Raw genomic sequence first — 5,464 nt, forward strand, 5'->3', positions numbered from 1 at the left:
TAGAAGAGTATCAGTTGGAGGGTAAGAGTAACGAGAAGAAGAACTTTGAAATATTACCCTCAAAGCATCCAGTTTTATTCGTGGGTCACCTTTCTAAAAATTCGATCCTGGTGATAGAGAAACCGTGGATGGATGTCGTCAAGAGTTTGGATACTCAACCAGTGGACAGACATATTTTTGGAACTTAGAAGACTAAGGGATTTGTTTGTCTGAAGAAGATGGCCAATGACCAATTTTTTGTTTGTCTGGTTTGAGGATACACCAAGTAGAAAGGCCGATAGAGATGTGGAGTTTGAAGAAACAAACTGTTCTACTTTTCTTTCTTTTTTCCCTTTTGTCTTTTTAACTATTGATGAATCCAATATGTTGTGTAATGTCGCCTCAGGAAATGAATTTTGTTTCAACATTAGTTGTTTTCTTTTGACACCCAGTTTGGGTCTGAATTTTTACATTGCAAAATCGATCAAACACTGTTTAACCTTTTGAAAGGTTCATCTAGAAAACGGTTAAAATCAACTTTAATTATTTGTCTTTTTTTATACTTAAACTTCAATACCCTGCAAATAACAACAATCTGAACTGTATTAAAATTTAACTTTGTTATCTAAACTATATAAAATGTTGTCAATTTCAACCTCTGTTCGAACACTGTTGAGTCAGACGGTCCGTGACATCGACGTAGCAGTGGGAATTACCAAAACTACGTCGTTTTGGTCATTTTTGAGTGTGTTGTAGTAAAAAATGACCAAAAATGAAGTTTCACAACACACCCGAAAACAGACTCCAATACTTGATTTTTTTGTCAAACGCTTTGTTTTTTACCACAACATACCTAAAAATGATCAAAACAACTTAGTTTTGGTAATTCCCATTGTCATGTGGATGTCATAGATCGTCTGACTCAACATCGATAACTCTGATTTAATACTGTTCGAACATAAGTTGAAACTGTTAACATTTTATATAGTTTAGCGTTACTCTGCGTAATAGAGATTTTATTCCATGATGACAAAAAAAAAATAGTGACAGATTAAAGTTAATGTAGTAGCAGATTCATAATTTATTTGTTTACACTACGAAAAAGCCATAACTATTTTTTCTAAATTACGATTCTAGAGTTTGTATCTAAACATTTATTTGATGCACGTGTACGGATGTAGCTACATGTGATGAAATGAAACACATACTCACACGCTTCATAGATGTATATATACAAAATTAGAAAACTAATTATAAAATATATAGTTACAAATTTTGATTTACATGTGTATAATTTTATTATTTAAATAGTAACTAAGGTGAAAACTGTTGAAACAATTTTTTTTTGATCAAGCATGCATATATTAATTTTTGATCAAGCATGTACGAATTGTTCTTGATCAAGTAATTGTGATTTTTTTTTTTAATTTCTTAAGATTATTAAGTAATTTATATTGTTATTTTTTCAATTTTCAGGAAATAGTTATCATCCAAAAGACAGTGAACACATAATTTCAAAATTTCAATGGTAAGAAAATAGCTTTAAGTCATATAAAAATAAAAATAAATCAATTGGTTAAAAATTTATAAAAGATAAAAAATTTAAGTTTACAATTAACCTCATTCAAAATAGGAATAAAAAACAAAATATTTGAAAGAACGTGGGAAAAATATCAAAATAACTGATTTTGATTTTATTTTCAAGTGTTATCTAATTTCATTTGAGAAAATGTCAAAAAAACATCTATACTATTAAAGCTGAAGTACTCACTAGACTCAAATTGGACTATGACTTTGTTTTGGTACGTTTTTTATTAAAAATAATTAGAGAATCACTTAATTTAATTAAATTACCCTATAGTTTCGATTTCACTAAATGACGAAAATACCCCTTGCTCGCCCACTTAATTACCACCGGGTCGGGACGCGGATACTCTTTAACCCGGTAATAGAAGAAAAAAAATCCGCCGATCTGTTTGTACTCCAGATTGATACTATTCGGATCGTGTATTTGGTTTGATTCAAGAACTAGGACCGGACCCGCGCTACAGTGCGGGGGAATATTTTTGTGTTGTTAAAGCTGATAAATAAATAAGATGTTATAGTATCTGTTTATTATACTGTTTCTGTTTGTCCTATTTGCTACTGTTGTTAAAAGCCGATTAAAATAGAGCAATCTTTTCTTTGTCAATATTTTAGATTTTGTACACTATTTTTTTGAAAATATTTGATTTTATTAAAATGAACAAATGTGAAAAAAATATATAATCAAACAGGATATAAATAGAATAAAATAATAATTTACTTAAGACGGGTTGTCAAAACATGAGTAGTCGAAAATTATTTAAAAGCTTGTGTTTATTAATACTAATATGTAAATAATAATATGTATTTGTTTTTCTATTCATCATATACATAGGGAATGTATTCCCCCAATGTGCTGATCATAGTATATATAATTAATTTGTAGTTTATGACTTTTAATTGTGGTTTTGCAAAATGTGTTATAATTTTTGAGTAACAGAAATTAGGCTATATTTTTAATTGCTACACTTAAAAACAATTGGGTCTCGGTTTAACTTTTTGGAGAATTTCGATGTGGGCTTTAATTTGTTGGCCTTTTTTGTAAGATTTTTTTTTAAAACTTTGTCTTGATATCTGAAAAATGAATTGTTTTTCTTTCTTCATTTATTCTACCCAAGAAAACACCTAACGTTTTATCTTCGTATTCGAACCGATCAACCTTAGAACCCTTAGATACTTCGTGAGTTTTGACTCTCGAATTACAGGGTATAATTAAATTCATTACTTCTTCTTTCCACAAAATCTTTTTGAGAAAACTGTGAAATCTGAAAAGGGGAGAAGCAGCAATTAGTCGAAGCAATTCAGTGTGTTTATGGGGTTAAAAAAATTGTCAACCGTATGATTCAGTTTTGACCCACTAGTTTTTCGAACCGGTTAATCAATTCAGTTAAGTTGGTAAGTTGATTTTGATTTTGAATTGCTTTTGTTTATATTGTTTTAATTTTATAGGTCCATACTCATTACCAATCCTGAATTCTGAATTGCTTTTCCTTTTGCTTTTGAATTCCGAATTGATTTGGAACCAAACCTTAAGTAGTGGATCTTTAATATCTTTATTTATTTATTTTCCATCTTAGTTATATTGGTAATGGAAAAGTTTTTCTTGGCTAAGATGCAGTTTGTGCTCTATGATGCTAAGTACGAAATAAGCAAATTATACAGGTGAGGAAATAAGCAATTAAGCAGTTTTTTCTAGATTCTCGCTGGTGTTATCGAATTATCGGCCAAGATAAAATTATAAAAATTCTAATATAATTTTAATTTGTGACTTCTAGCGTAAAATGTGAGACTTCAAGTGAAAACTGAATTCAAGAAACTCGGTTACGTTGATATAAAAACACTAACAGAGCAACCATTGCCCTTGTTAAAGAAATATACGATGTTGCACAAGTTTTATTATAGTTAGATAAATATATATATATATATATATATATATATTTATGCTGTATATATGTAGTAGATACAATAAATTGAGCTGGAATACAGTATATGTTGGCATACAAATGAAATAAGTAATTGTTTATACGAAGCTTATGAGTTACACAAAAGTCGAAACCAAGTAGAAACGTTTATACAAAGCTTATGAGTTACACAAAAATCAAAAATCAAAACATTGTAGCAACGTTTATACAAAGCTTATGAGTTACACAAAAAACAAAAATCAAAACATTGTAGCAACGTTTATACAAAGCTTATAGTTACGACATGTATCATGTAACAATTAGGACAGAGGAGTCACCGATATAGGAAAAGTTCACCCTGTTTTGAATGGTTTGATGGACATAAATCTTTGATAGGAGTGATTGCCGCAGTCATTGGAGAAGGTTTTCTAATAGGAAAAGGGATGAAGCTAAAAAAAGGGATGGTGATTGAACCTTTGAATAGTACAATCCTATTTATAGGTAGAGTTTACGTATCAAGAATTAGGTAAAATTTTATTTGTATATTTTAGGGTATATTCTTCAGATATCCAATTAATGACAATAATGATATTGTTTATAGATGTACTTAATGGTCGATTTTCAGTATAATTCGAATTAAGAAATCTAAGAAAGCGATTTTGGTTGTTTTCCAAATTTGCTAAAGAGATTGCTATCTTAATTATGGGCTTAGTTTTCGTGATAGGGAGGTAAATTAGTATTTGGAATCTTTTTAGTATATTGATGAGATTGATTAGCGTAATGATTGGCTTATTTTACGTGATAGTGCAGTAAATAAGTATTAGGAAAATAACCATATCTCGGCCAATGTCTTTTTTAGATGGTTGTAGCCCATCAAACAGAATGGAACCCATTAAAAACCCAATAAAAACCCACAATTTGTCAAGATATATCCGACTATCTAATTTCGGGTATGTTTTGAAATTAAACCCGACTCAACAAATACTAAAGTCACATTTAACCTTTTATGTAGTTGTTCTGGTTGTTGGCGTGAGGGGCATTTTCGTTTAAAGTGTAAGTTGTACTTCTCTTTTATTAATATAGGGATAATTATTTCTGTCGTCAAACAGAGGTATAATCCCTATAAATAAGGAAACTGGTATCCGAGTATTTAATAGCTTCAGTAATATCAAATATTAACTACTATCATACTTAATCCCTATAATTATTACAAATATTAATAATAATGAGAAATCTTTAATACTTATGGATTGTGACTTTGTTGCTTCCAAAATAATTAATAGACTAGATAATAACCCGCGCTGGTAGCGCGGAGAATTTTTTTTATTTTGTTATTTGTTAATATTATGTTTATGTTGTATTATTCATTTACATGTTATATAATATAGTACTATATGGTGAATTCTTATTCATATTAAACTACTAATATGTAGGCCTCGAAACTACTACCGATACCCTTATTGGACCAGTTTTTCGGTTTGTATCCGTCCCGAAAAAAGGTACCCGCAGCTTTAGGGTCGAGTGAAGGGTATAATAATTATATTATCCATGAATAATGATTGAGTATCGGATATTAATTTAATTTTTGAGCGTCTCGTTACCCGTCTCATTACCCGTTTTATTACCCGACTCATAAATACACGTTAATATTTTGTAGAATAATGTTACTAGCGTGAGGAAATATTTATGTAAATTTGGATTTGTTTGTTACAAAATAATAGTAGAAAATTTATTAATTCTATACATTTTATAAAATCATATATTTAATTTACTTATGGTCATACTCTGATTTCGACCCATAGTTGGTACTACTATTTTGGTTTGGTGCAATATCAAATTCGTTAATTATATATTTGGTAAAGCCAAAAAAATCCAACAAAACATGTATTGACCCGTGATTTGGTATTACAAATTGATGTGATCGTGTTTAGAGATCTTAATATACCAAATTTACAAATTGAAGTTATTGGTATAACATGTTGTATATTAACTTTATAGGT

The sequence above is a fragment of the Camelina sativa genome, chromosome 2, assembly GCF_000633955.1.
Source record: "Camelina sativa cultivar DH55 chromosome 2, Cs, whole genome shotgun sequence".
In the NCBI taxonomy this organism is placed as follows: Eukaryota; Viridiplantae; Streptophyta; class Magnoliopsida; order Brassicales; family Brassicaceae; genus Camelina; species Camelina sativa.